Source organism: Phacochoerus africanus, chromosome 4 (genome assembly GCF_016906955.1).
Source record: "Phacochoerus africanus isolate WHEZ1 chromosome 4, ROS_Pafr_v1, whole genome shotgun sequence".
Lineage (NCBI taxonomy): Eukaryota > Metazoa > Chordata > Mammalia > Artiodactyla > Suidae > Phacochoerus > Phacochoerus africanus.
In genome coordinates, this window is record NC_062547.1 from 42,479,746 (window position 1) to 42,494,151 (window position 14,406).

At 43.6% G+C, this 14,406-nt stretch overlaps 1 pseudogene; it reads right to left on the bottom strand.

Moving 5' to 3' along the window:
• Window positions 1-1,259: 1,259 nt before the first annotated feature.
• LOC125124507 (60S ribosomal protein L4-like) lies at window positions 1,260-13,236 on the bottom strand (annotated as a pseudogene).
• Between the last annotated feature and the right edge of the window lie 1,170 nt (window positions 13,237-14,406).

Sequence of the window (14,406 nt, forward strand, 5' to 3'; positions counted from 1 at the left end):
GTGTTTGCCCATTTTCTTGTCTGGCTTTAGAGCAAGTAGGTAGAAAACTCAAGGCCAAAGGCATGTCTCTTTTATTGTATGCTATCCTTGTATGTCATCCACAGTGCCTCACAAATAGTTGCTTTAGACATATTTGTTGAAATGGATGAATGAAATCTGAGAAGAGGTATTGGGGAGAAGCGGGCAGAACCTGAAGGAGGGTTTGGGAGTTGTAGAAAGTACAGATGTGGCTTGGATCTGCAGAATGTGGTGATGAGTCACTTTGAGGTAACTGCTTTATCTACACCTATATCACCCTAAGGGACCAACCAAAATGAAATAATTTTACTTTCTCATAGAAAACATTTAGTTTTCTGTACCAATGCTTTGTGAACTCTCTCATAGAAATGAAAATTAAGATGGAACTGGCCCTTTATTGTGTCAAATTTAACTTCAAAGTTTATGAGTTTTCCTTTGTTTTATATAGTGAAATATTATTGTTCTATTCTCCTTCTCTGAGAAGGAGAATATTCTCTGAGAATATTCTTCAGCCGTTTTTGGCTGTGTGACCTTGAATATGTTACTAAACCTCTCTAAAAAAAAAAAGAAATGAAAATTAGGAACCCCATGTGTAAATAAACTATTAGTTATTATGGTATCTAATGAGAAAACTTGGGAGAAAGGAATAAATATTTTGAATTTCCAAAATACTGTGCCAACTCTCAGAAGGGCAAGTTAGCAGGGAACACTGTGTGAGACTAGAGGAGGAGGCAATTCTCTGAGCCTAAGACCCCTGAACTGAAAGATACGTTATTATGTATACACCACCAAGAAAAATGCTACCATTTAAATTTAGACAATGTTTTCTAATCATTCTGAATTTTTATTTTACACTTTTTTTTTTTGCTGCTTTGATCAGGTCCTTATTTAAAATTAGCTGTTCGGGAGTTCCCATCATGGCTCAGCGGTTAACGAACCTGACTAGCATCCATGAGGTTACGGGTTTGATCCCTGGGCTCACTCAGTGGGTTAAGGGTGAACTGTGAACTCTGACTGTAGGTCGAAGACGAGGCTCGGATCCTGCCTTGCTGTGGCCGTGGTGTAGGCTGGTGGCTACAGCTCTGATTCAACTCCTAGCCTGGGAAACTCCATATGCCACGGGTGTTTCCCTTAAAAGAGAAGAAGGCAAAAAATAAAGTAAAATAATAAAATAAAATAATATAAAATAAGCTGTCCAAAATGATCTGACCTTTACGGAATACACCAATTTAAGTTTCGCGTCAGCCTTCTTTTTCTGTGTTGGGTTTCTTTTCAGATGCTGGTTTCTTGGTCACTGCAACCTTTCTTTTTCCCCCCACCAAAGGCTTCTTCTGCTTCTTACGGCCGACGGGCTTCAATCCTTTCTTTCCCAGCAGAGGCTTCTTGCCTGGAACCCCCTTCTCATCTGATTTGGCCTCCAGTGCTGTGGCTGCCTTATCCATCAGGATTTTGTGCATCTTGGCCTGGTGCAGAATGGTGTTCTGGCATATGGTCTTTGCATACGGATTTAGCTTCCAAATAATTCTCAGGGTTTTTAGTGGCTTCTTCCTCAGGATGCTGTGATGAATCTTCTTGCTTGGTGCTCGGGGGAGGGGGGGTGTCGGGGGGCAGGGCTCTTTGGCTCTCTGGGCTTTTCGTGATTCTGCTAAGGTCTGTGTTGAGCATCTTGTGTGAGGAGCTTGTAGTTACTCTTGAGCGAGGCAACGTTACACTAAGTGCCATAGAGCTTGTCTAACATGCGGAAAGCACTTTCGGTCCAAAGGCAGAAATGTCCCACATACCCACCAGGAGCAAGTTTCAAAATGTTCAGTTTGCTTACATTAAGTCAGGCAATTCCAGGGATGTTTCTGAAGGCCTTGATGATACCATTGTCCTCATAATAGACGATGCAGGGGCCCCTGTGCTCCATACGGCATCAGTTTCTCATCTGGTCTCTGCCAGCTGTCATTCACTGAGAGGTGTAGAACTTTTTGATATCATTCCTGGCCTCCAGTTTCTTCAGACGCAAAACTGCCTCCTTGGTCTTCTTGTAGTCTTCAACTTTATCTTCCACCACCAAAGGAAGTTCAAGAACATCCTCAATACGATGACCTTCAGATATCGTAAGGCCAAGGCAGCCAAGGTAGAGCAGACGGCATATCTCTTCTGCATTGTGTTCACTCTGAGGTGCCAGTGTCGCCAGGTCTTGGTTGGCACAAACATGCGGCCCGCATGACACCTATTTCCAAAAGCACTCTGGCCAGCATGGTAAGTCCTGCCACCTCAAACCCTGGGAGTTTGAACCCCAGCTCTGCCAGTAGCCTAAAACTCAGTGCTGGTTTGATGACCTGCTAATTCACTGACAGTCTAGGGCTGTCTGTTGTTTTTGCACAAGTTGGTGGGAACAAAGTTCACCATAGCTGGTCGAAAGGGAGCCTTGAACACGGAAGGCACAGTGCCATTTTTACCCAATGATCCCTCCTCTTCAGGGTACACCGATATCAGTGGGCAGGCCCACACTATGACGAGGAGAGGAGAAGGCCACACTCCTTGAAACCCAGCTCCCACAGGAAAAGCTATTTTACACTTTTGGAAAGAGTTCTTTTAGACTTAGACATCGATCTTAATCTTACATCACTCTTGTGCATAAACAAAAAGGAAAGCATGCACAGAGTCAATCCTAAAGCAATGATAACCATTTCATGAGTACCGCTTGATCATCTGTGAATGCAAAACACATCCTAATTGTAGAAATTTATAATCAAGAAATCTATGCCTTTGGAGTTCCCGTTGCGATGCAGTGAAAATGAATCTGACTAGGAACCATGAGGTCGAGGATTTGATCCCTGGTCTTGCTCAGTGGGTTAAGGGTGTTGCCATGAGCTGTGGTATAGGTCGCAGACGAGGCTCGAATCCTGCGTTGCTGTGGTTGTGGCTGTGGCTGTGGTGTAGGCCAGCAGATGTAGCTCCGATTTGACCCCTAGCTTGGGAGCCTCCTTATGCTGTGGGTGCGGCCCTAAAAAGAAAAAAAAAATCTATGCCTTAGAAGAGATGAAATAGGATATTTCTATTTATTTGTTTATTTATGGATATTTCAATTTAAACCTACATAGTTTTTCTCTCTCACACTATGTTTACTGAGAAGAAATAACAAGCTTTGAGCTATCATTAATCATAAAATCTAAAAAAATCTCAGAATATAAGCTTTGTCCTGGAAGCATGTGATAACCCTAAACTTGAGAAACACTGTAGGGTTTTCCTGCTCTATGAAAACATTGATTGTGAGATGTGGAATTTGTTCACGTACTATGATAAGCCTCGGGCAGTTGACTCGTGGCTGTATCCATCTAGACTTCTTTGTGTGTGTGTGTGTGTGTGTGAGTGTGTGTGTGTGTCTTTTTAGGGCCACACCCATGGCATAAGGAAGTTCCCAGGCTAGGGGTCGAATCACTGCTGCTCCTCCTCAGCTTGGGAGCTTATGGGACCCGGCCCTTCTTCCTGGATACCCTCTCTAGGACGTGGGGTACTTAGAAACACATTGTCCTTGGCTGTGGGTGACGGGAAAGAAGCATCACTCAACTGCCTGGTTTTCACACTTGGGTGCAAAGGGAGCTCTTTCACAATTCTCTAATTTCCCAGGTTCAATTTTTGAAATCTGTAATTACGAGAAAGATGATGCAGGTCCTCTCTGAGAACAGTGGGCTTAGTGTACACACACATTTATCATCCACGGAGCCCTGTCAAAACCGCATTGTTTAAAACAAGTTTGCAAAATCTCCCATCAATGACCCGCTTATATCTTCCTGACAGATCCGGGCAAATGCACATGAGGTCCAGGCTGGGCCAGCCTGCCTCGTGCCTGAACACGCTGGCCTGGAAGGGAGCCACGGTACACAGAGCTCTTCCTTTCTCTCTGCAGAAGGACTTAGGACTGCTCAAAACAGAGTCTAATGCAGAACCTCTAAAAGCCTCAATTCTCCTTTCTGCTAAAGATGCCTATGGAACTGGTTCATCCTTCTAGTCACTATTCGACACCTATTTAATCATCCCCCCAGTAGGTGGCAGGTAATTTCCTGGGCCCTGGGAATACAAGTTAGACAAGGTCAGTGCTCTCTTGTGGGTAACATTCCACTGGGAGAGGTATTATTAAGCTAATTAGTATTTAAATTGAATTAAAATATACTATACACGTATTTGTTTATGTGCCATATGGCTGCCAAGTGCAGGTGGCAGCTCTATAACTTATGGCTAAGAATCCAAACCCTTAATCCACACAGACTAGATTTGAATTTCAGCTTTGCCACAAACTTTGTGGTATATAAGGGTAGTAACATGCGAAAATGATTATGATAAACTGTAAAGTGAAAAAGCAGAACATAAAACAATAGGCATTATTCCTCCTGTCTTTGTGTACATATTCATATGTACATATTCTTTTTTTTTTTTTTATCTTTTCGCTTTTTCTAGGGCCCCTCCTGTGGCATATGGAGGTTCCGAGGCTAGGGGTCTAATCGGACCTATAGCCGCCGGCCTATGCCAGAGCCACAGCAACGTGGGATCCAAGCCGAGTCTGCAACCTACACCACAGCTCATGGCAACGCCGGATCCTTAACCCACTGAGCAAGGCCAGGGACCGAACCCGCAACCTTATGGTTCCTAGTCAGATTCGTTAACCACTGAACCACGACGGGAACTCCCATATGTAGGCGTTCTCTTTCAGGGTTAACAATGTGTTTCTAGTACTTGGTCTTGAAAATGACAGGCTCTACTAATCTCTGGGGAAAGAAGTTTCTTTAAAATAAGAAATAGGGAGTTCCCATGATGGATCATCCGAAACAAATCTGACTAGCATTCATGAGGACACAGGTTCTATCCTTGGCCTTACGCAGAGGATTAAAGGATCTGGCGTTGCTGTGAGCTGTGGTGTAGGTTGCAGACCCAGCTCGGATCTGGCGTTGCTGTTGCTGTGGCTCTGGCGTAGGCCGGTGGCTACAGCTCCTATTTGACCCCTAGCCTGGGAACCTCCATATGCCGTGGGTGCAGCCCTAAAAAGACCAAAAAAAGAAACAGGAATTGTCCCTCTCCTGTAGCTGCAAGAATAACAGATAGAATAATAAGAACTGTATCTACAAAAGCTCTTTCTAACAAAGGAGTTTTTTTAAAAAACAAGAGAGAGCAGAGGTTATCATTATGTCCTATGAACAAAACCCTGTGTGTTTTATTTATTATGTACACATTAATTTCTGTATTTGAAGCGAAAATTTTTTTGTTTTGTTTTGTTTTGTTTTTGGTTGCACCCGTGGCATATGGACGTTCTTAGCCCAGGGACTGAATCTAAGCCAGAGCTGTGACCTAGGCCACAGCAGTGGCAATGCCAGATCCTTAACCCTCTGTGCTGGGCCAGGAATCAAACCAGCGCCTCAAAAGAGACTAGCCAGATTATTAACCCAATACACTACAGAGGGAACTCCAGATGAAAAATTCTTTTTTTTTTTTTCTTTTTTAGGGCTGCACCCATGGCATATGAAATTTTCCAGGCTAGGGGTTGAATCAGAGCTATAGCTGCCAGCCACAGCCACAGGCAAAATTCTTTTTGTTCGAGTTAATAGACTGGAAAAGTGGATAGCTGAATCATGCCAAGGCAAGGTGATGGAGCTGTTGAAATCCTTAGTACTGCTGGAGGACTGGGCTGCCATCCTGGACAGCAGTGTGACACTTCACGGTGAAAATAAAGATACACCCAGCAATATCACTCCTTTGATACATGTGGCGCCATGTAGATATAACTTTCTTCTGGTCTAGTACATATAACATGACAGCTTTTTTTTTTTTTTTTTCATTTTTCTTTGTCTATTTAGGGCCACATCTGTGGCATGTGGAATTTCCCAGGCTAGGGGTTGAATTGGAGCTATGCTACAGCCATAGCAACGCAGATCCAAGTCGCATCTGTGACCTACACTATAGCTCATGGCACCACCAGATCCTTAACCCATTGATTAAGGCCAGAGATTGAAACTGCATCTTCATGGATGCTAGTTGGTTTTGGGTTTCTTACCGCTGAGCCACAATGGGAACTCCCTTTGCCATATTTTAGACATTTCTTTTCCCATTCTTTATCTGAAAATTCTTAATTTTCATGTCATGAAATTCACCATCTTAATGCCTAATGTTTTGGGCTTTTGAAGTTTTATTTAAGAATTTTTCTCCATTTCTAGATCACAAACCTCTTTGATATTCTTTTCTATTAACTTTATAGTTTTACCTTCAATTTAGGTATTTAATACTTCTGAAGTTGGCAGTTGTATATGTGTTAGGTAAGAATCCAGTTTTATTTTTCTCTTTCCAAAATTAAGTAATCCGTCTTTTCTTCAATGATTTGTGATATCTCTGTGATCATATACTAATGTCCTATACATGTAGCCCTAGTTCTGTGCTCTCTATTCTCTCCCATCCTTGGTCAATGTGTCTTTTCTTGAGCAAATACTCCTGTTTTATTTCTGTGCTTTTCTATATGTCTTAATACCTGGTATGCTAAGTGCCTCTTCTTAATAGTCTTTTTTAAGATTGACTTTTGTAAGCATGGATCTTTATTTCTTTTTTTTTTGTCTTTTGTCTTTTGTTGTTGTTGTTGTTGTTGTTGTTGCTATTTCTTGGGCTGCTCCCGCAGCATATGGAGGTTCCCAGGCTAGGGGTCGAATCGGAGCCTTAGCCACCGGCCTACGCCAGAGCCACAGCAACGCGGGATCAGAGCCACGTCTGCGACCTACACCACAGCTCACGGCAACGCAGGATCGTTAACCCACTGAGCAAGGGCAGGGACCGAACCCGCAACCTCATGGTTCCTAGTTGGATTCGTTAACCACTGCGCCACGACGGGAACTCCAGATCTTTATTTCTTGATGTGAATTTTAGAGTAATTTTCTTCAGATCCTGGAAAATTCAGTGAGCCGAGAACTTCTCTCCATTTATTTAAATCACCTTTTAAAGTTTTTAATTGAGGTTTGAAGTCTTCTCCACTGTGGTGCTGTGTATTCCTGGTGAAATTAATTCTTAGGAATTTTATAGTTATGTTACCATGAATGGTTTATTATTATTATTATTATTATTATTATTTTGGCCACCCCAAGTTTGGGGTGTTTGGAAGTTTCTGGGCCAGGAACTGAACCTGTGCCACAGCAGGGACTCTGGGCATCACAGTGACAATGCCAGATCCTTAACCCAATGCACCACAGTGGAAACTCCATTGTTTGTTCATTTATTTATTTATTTATTTTCAGTCTGCACCCATGGCATACGGATGTTCCCAGGATAGGGGTCAAATCAGAGCTACAGCTGCCAGCCTACACCACAGCCACAGCAATGCCAGATCCGAGTTGCATCTATGACCTATACCATAGCTCACAGCCAAGCCAGATCCCTAACCCACTGAGTGAGGCCAGGGATTGAACCTGCCTTCTCATGGACACTAATCAGATTCATTTCTGCTGAGCCATGATGGGAACTCCTGTTGTTTATTATTTTAATTATATTTTCCATTTGGTTATTTCTGCTGTGGAGAAATGCCGTTGGTTTTTGTATCGAGTATTGGCCAAACTTGTTAAATTTCCTTATTAATTCTAGTAGTTTACTGGTCTTGTGGTTTTTTGAGGTTAAAGATTATACTAACTGCAAATTATGACAGTTTTATCTCTGCCTTTCCAATCCTTGTATGTCTTACTTCCAAAATTTTTTTCTGGCATGGGCAAGGCTTCCAAGACTGTGTTACACAACAGTTGTTATAGTAGCCTTCCTTTTTTCACCCCAGAACCACAAAGGCAATGAATTAAAGATTTTTCCATTAAACAAATTATGTGCTGCAGCTTCTTGGCAAATGATGTTGTAAAATTAAGAAATTTCAATTTGATACGTAGTTTTCTAAATGATTTTTAAAAGAAACCATAAATATGCCTTCTGCTTTATCAAATGCTTTTTTAAATAAATTAAGATAATATTGTTTTTCTCTTTTAGGCTATCATTGTGGTAAATTACACTGATTCTGTAATGTAGACCCATTTTTGCATTCCAAGAATAAATCACGCTCAACCGTGAGACATGTTTAATGCTCCTATTTGATTTGGTAACATGCTGTGTTTTGAATTTTTGCATCTTTGAGAGTGAAATAGAACTATTGTTTTCTTGTATTGCCTATCGTTTATTTTATTTTATTTTATTTTATTTTTGTCTTTTTAGGACTGCACCCACAGCATATGGAGGTTCCCAGGCTTGGGGTCAAATTGGAACTGTAGCTGTCAGCCTACACTATAGCCACAGCAAGGCAGGATCCAAGCTGGGTCTGCAACCTACACCACAGCTCACGGCAATGCCGGATCCTTAACCCACTGAGTGAGGCCAGAGATCGAACCCCGGTCCTCATGGATATTAGCTGGGTTTGTTAACCGATGAGCCACGATGGGAACTCCGCCCATCTCTTATTTTATTTTTTTATTTTTATTTTTATTTTGTTTTTTGTCTTTTTTGCCATTTCTTGGGCCGCTCCTTCAGCATATGGAGGTTCCCAGGCTAGGGGTCGAATCGGAGCTGTAGCCACCGGCCTACGCCAGAGCCACAGCAATGCAGGATTCAAGCCGCGTCTATGACCTACACCACAGCTCACAGCAACGCCGGATCCTTAACCCACTGAGCAAGGCCAGGGATCGAATCTGCAACCTCATGGTTCCTAGTCGGATTCGTTAACCACTGAGCCATGACGGGAACTCGTCTCTTATTTTAGAATCAAGTTATTCTACCTTCTTTTCTTTTCTTTTTTTTTTTGCTCATACCTGCAGCATGCTGGAGTTCCTGAGCCAAGGATCTAACCTGCACCATAGCAGTGACAAAGCTGGATCCTTAACCATAGCCACCAGGGCACTCGCATTTTAGCTTCTTTAAAATGATCTGTCCAATTTAATTTTTTATGTTTTGTAAAACAATCTGTATAACACAGAATTAACTGTCCCCTGAAATTTTAGCAGACTTCCTTTGAAAAATCATCTGGCCTCAGTGGGAGAGACTGGAGAGGAGAGATTTTTGACAGTCCCTTCAATTTATCTAATACTTATTTGGCTTCCTAAAGATGTGTCTCTTCGTATCAAAAAGATGATTTTGAGGGTATTAGTTCATCTAAATTAACAAATGGTTTGTCATCATGAGTTGATTATATTGAGTTCTGAGAACAGTGACCCTGTGTTAAGCCTAAATTTGAACCAGGAAAGGGGAACTCAGATTAATCTTCTTTGAGTCTATATAAAGGAATCCATCTGTCTCTGTGAACGGGTTCTAACCAACTCAGAATGCTCCTGTGAAAAGCTTTCATGCTGAAAAAGTGCTGTAGTCATTGACAATAATTATTGTGTTGTGTTGTGTTATAGTCTTGTTGTTGATTGCTATCTTGTGGCTTCTGGCAGAAGACTGCAAGTGTAGTCTTAAACTGTGAGCCACCAGACAGCTGGGCTGAGAGGAGAAACGTGGTAAATCTGTTCTATTAGTTGGTTGTTTCTAGGTTTGAAAGTGAGTGGTGTTAGACTGGCGTGTTATTCTAGGATTCAGTCCAGTAGCGGCCATTTCCCCACACTTACTGAGCCAGAAGCCGAGTGAGGACCGCCCCCCGCCCCAGCAGAAACCACCCACCTCTTAGTCCGTTCAGGGAGCTGCTGCCCTCTACTGGAGAAAAATACAGGTGAAGGTTCTGGTCACAGGAACCTAGAGCTGCTGTGTAAAAAATGTTTCCTTTTCTTGGTATGCATTTGCCCCTCATGTTTGTTTTCTTGGGGAGAAAATGAAGCCAAATAACCAAGAGTGCACAGAAGAATTTAAAATTTCTTCAGTTGTTTGAATGTAATATTCTCTTTTAATCTCCCTGAGTGAATTGGAGGATCGAGGGGGAGAATCTAGCCTTTCTGGTGCTGAAGCTCTGTATTTGCAGAAGCTACCCTTGCCTCAAGGACTGGCTTGTCAGTGCCTAGAAGGACGAAAGAAAGGATTTGTAGAACCTGGAATTAGGAGTAGTCCCAGGCATACGCTGCGAGTTAATAGTGGGCTCTCTCAAATAAAAAAAATAAAGCCCTGACTTAGGTGTGTGTCAATTTCCATGGTGTAAATATTCCCATCACCTCTAACTTCAAATGACCAAGACTTAACAGTTGGCTTGAAAAATCCCTGAAAATTTAACAGTCAGGTCTCCTGAACTAATATGAGCTAATTCCAGCACACCACGGAGTAATCCACTTCCAAAGGGTAGAGACTACCAGCTATACTTTTGAATCTAAGTTGAAAGATTCCCTAGGTGAAAAAAGACAGCAAAACAAAACTAACTCTTTTAAAAAGTTTTAGCTTTTAAAGAACTCTCTATCTTGAGAGAAAAAAACGGAAATTTTGCTCCAACAGTGCTTGTAAACATAACTATATCATAAGTTATATGTATTCTGTAACTTGAGCAAAATCCTTAAGTTAAAAATGTTGCTTGTCTGAGGAATAAATAAGATAGTTTTCCATGAGTTCCCACTGTGGTGGAGTGGAACAAATATGACTAGTATCCATGAGGACACAGGTTCGATCCCTGGCCTCGATCAGTGGGTTAAGGATCCAGCATTGCTGTGAGCTGTGGTGTAGGTCATGGATGTGGTTCGGATCTGGCATTGCTGTGGCTGTGGTGTAGGCTGGCAGCTATAGCTCCAATTCGACCCCTAGCCTGGGAACTTCCACATGCTACAGGTGCGGTCCTAAAAAGCAAAGCAAAAAAAAAAAAAAAAAGATGGCTTCCCACTTTAAAAGATGGTTCTTAATTGAGGAAAAAAAAAACTACAACAAAGGTAAGCTTTAATGTTCATCAAAATGCCATTCATAGGCATGATAACCTGTGAAGCTTCGTTGGTTGGTTTTTCTTTTTTCTGATTCTTCATAGCCTTAGTGTTCTTCTCTTCCGCTTAAATTAATTATAGCAGAAAATGCATCTTGGGATAGACCATGATGGAAGATAACATAAGGAAGGGAATGGAGTTCCCGTGGTGGCTCAGAGGTAAAAAATTCGACTAGTATCCATGAGGACTCGGGTTTGATTCCTGGCCTCGTTCAGTGGATTAAGGATCCCGTGTGGCTGTGGTGTAGGCTGGCAGCTCCAGCCCCAGCTCTGATTTGACCCCTAGCTTGGGAACTTTCATATGCTGTGGGTGTGGCACTAAAAAAGACCAAAAAAAAAAATAAAATAAAGAAAGGGAATGTATATATGTATGATGGGTCACTTTGCTGTACAGCAGAAATTGGCATAATATTATAAATGAACGATAGTTAAATAAAGAAAATTAGAAATAAGAGTTCCCATTGTGGCTCAGCGGATTAAGAACCCAACATAGTGTCTGTGAGGATGTGGGTTCGATCCCAGGCCTCACTCAGTGGGTTAAGGATCCAGCCTTGCCACAAGCCATGGCGTAGTTCGAAGATGTAGCCTCATTGCCGTGGCTGTAGCTGTGGCCGGCAGCTTCAGTTCTGATTTGACCCCTATCCTGGGAACTTCCATACGCCACAGGTGTGGCCCTAAGAAAAAAAAAAAGAAATTAAAAGTATAAAATACAAAAAATAAGAGAAAATGCAGGTCCCCTAAACTTCTTAATAACCTTGTCGCACATGGCTGTTAGAGGTAGGGTTCCATCTAATTTATTACGTAAACCAATTATTTTCAAGCGCAAAACTGCTGATTGTCGCTATTAACAAGTAAGCTGGGACAATAAGCCTAACAGAGACAATCTCTGCAAACCAGGAGACTCATGGGAGACTCCTAGGAAATCTCTTTAAGGCCTGAAGACTCTGACATCGCCATCACAGGACAGCTTTCTTTTGCAGGAGAAACAAGTGAAAATAGCTTACTGCTGCTATTGTCCACTGTCCTAAGTGAAGTCCTGCAAGAAAATGTGTGTCTGTTCCAGGAAGACAGAGCACATTATGAAACAAAGGAAGGGAATTTGCAATGCTTGACTTGGTGTCTAGAAACTGTACGTGCTTTCTCTCTGAAGATTCTATCAAAGAAGACAGTGACTGGCCTGACCTGAGGGGGGGGAGGAATTTCCAGCATTGAATGGCTGAGTGCAAACAAACCATAACAGGATGTGGGCGCTGGCCCAGGATTCTGCCCCAGGAAAGTAGGAGGAGGGGTGTGGACATCACAGCCTCCTCTGTGAAGCAGCCACCGTGCACGCCCAGGGACCCTGGTTGTGGGTGGTTGACAACGCATCCTTCTACCCACCATGACTACTCCTGGGACCAAGTGAGCCAGGCTGGCTCAGGGACCTGGGCTACCCCCACCACAGGGAACCCCACCTTTCCCAAGGATGTAAGTTGTCTTGGGAATACGTGAAGGTTGCTTAGCTTAGCCCTGGATAAGAATCAAAGGGGCTGAGAAATCCTTTAGACAGTTAACTGTCCCCCATGTTCATGTCATTATACCTACAAGGAATGAAATGGGACCCAAACCCAGAAAGAGGCATCATCCTAATCTTTTTTTTTTTTTTAATCTTTTCTAGGGCCGCTCCCTCAGCACATGGAGGTTCCCAGGCTAAGGGTCTAATCAGAGCTGTAGCCAATGGCCTATGCCAGAGCCACAGCAACTCGGGATCCGAGTTGCGTCTGTGACCTACACCACAGCTCATGGCAATGCCAGATCCTTAACCCACTGAGCGAGGGGAGGGATCGAACCCACAACCTCATGGTTCCTAGTCGGATTCGTTAACCACTGCGCCACAATAGGAACTCCAGCATCATCCTAATCTTGACGGGCCCTGATCTAAGGGACTCCCAGACACCAGTGTATCCTTCACCTGATCTGCTCCCTCCTGGGCCAGTGCTCTTCGTTCTAACATCCTACTCATATTTCCCAGAGTCTTATCACGAACTGGAAGTTCTTCATACTTGTTTTTCTTGGCGTAATTAGTTGAGCACAGGTTCCTAACTGTTATTTACCACCTTCCAACAGGTCAGCTGTCAAGTCTCCATGATTTGCTTGCATTAGTCAGTCTTGTAGGTCACTTGCCTGTGTCTCCAATGCTTGGCTCACATTCCTTTTCTCCTGTAAATACTCCAGGAGAAAGTCCTGAGGTGGTGTCCCTGGGCTGGGCCTTACGTGCCCTGCTGCTGTCCACAGGCCCCAGCCAGGGTTCTGTTATTAGAAGGGACAGTGCTGATGTCCTCTGCATCCCCCACTGTCTCTGCCATGCACACACGCATCACACTTTCTTCTCTGGTGAAATCCAGTGGTCTTTAAAATGTCACTTTTGGGAGCTTATGTCATGGCTCAGCAGAAAGGAATCTGACTAGCATCCATGAGGACGCAGGTTCGATCCCTGGCCTCGCTCAGTGGGTTAAGGATCTGGCATTACTGTGAGCTCTGGTGTAGGTCGCAGATGCGGCTCAGATCCAGCATTGCTGTGGCTGTGGTGTAGGCTGGCAGCTGTAGCTCTGATTTGACCCCCTAGCCTGGGAACTTCCATATGCCGTGGGTATGGCCCAAAAAAAGCAAAAAAAAAAATCCCTTTTGGATGAAAGGACAAGACTGAGGAAGGTGAGTGGGCCTGGCAGTGGCCATTTCCTGATTTTCTTTTCGTTTTTTCCTTTTAGGGCCATACCCGTAGCATATGGACGTTCCTAGGTTAGGGAGCAAAATGGGAGCAGCAGCTGCAGGCCTACACCACAGCCACAGCAAGGTGGGATCCGGGCCGTGCTTGTGACCTACACTGCAGCTCATGGCAATGCTGGGTCCTTAACCTACTGAGTGGGGCCAGGGATTGAACCCACATCCTCATGGATACCAGTCAGGTTTGTTACTGCTGAGCCGTAGGGAAACTCCTCTGATGATTTTTATGATGTGTCATTTCTAAATAGCATTGTAACAAATTCTGCACTATGGTTCCACATTCCTGGGCTGCAGTGATCTCCAAATAAACCTGCCATTATGACCTTAAATGGCATCTGCACATAAATACACTTGAGTGGAGGCCTCCCTTAGTCAGGGCTGAGGCCCCCCTGTGTGGCTGCTGGAAGTTTGGTTTTCCTCCATTTCTATTTCCTTCCTTTCCTACTCCTGTACCTTGGGGTCCCAGCTGCATCCTGAGCTGTGTCTCACAGTGGCCCCGTCCTGCTCTTCCATTTGCCCTGTACTCTCACTTTTTTTTTTTTTTTTTGCTTTTATGGTCACACCCATGGCATATGGAGGTTCCCAGGCTAGGGGCTGAATCGGCACTACAGCTGCTGGCCCACACCACAGCCACAGTAATGCAGGATCTGAGCCACATCTGCGACCTACACCACAGATCACCAACGCTGGATCCTTAACCCACTGAGCAAGGCCAGGGATCGAACTTGCAACCTCATGGTTCCTAGTTGGAT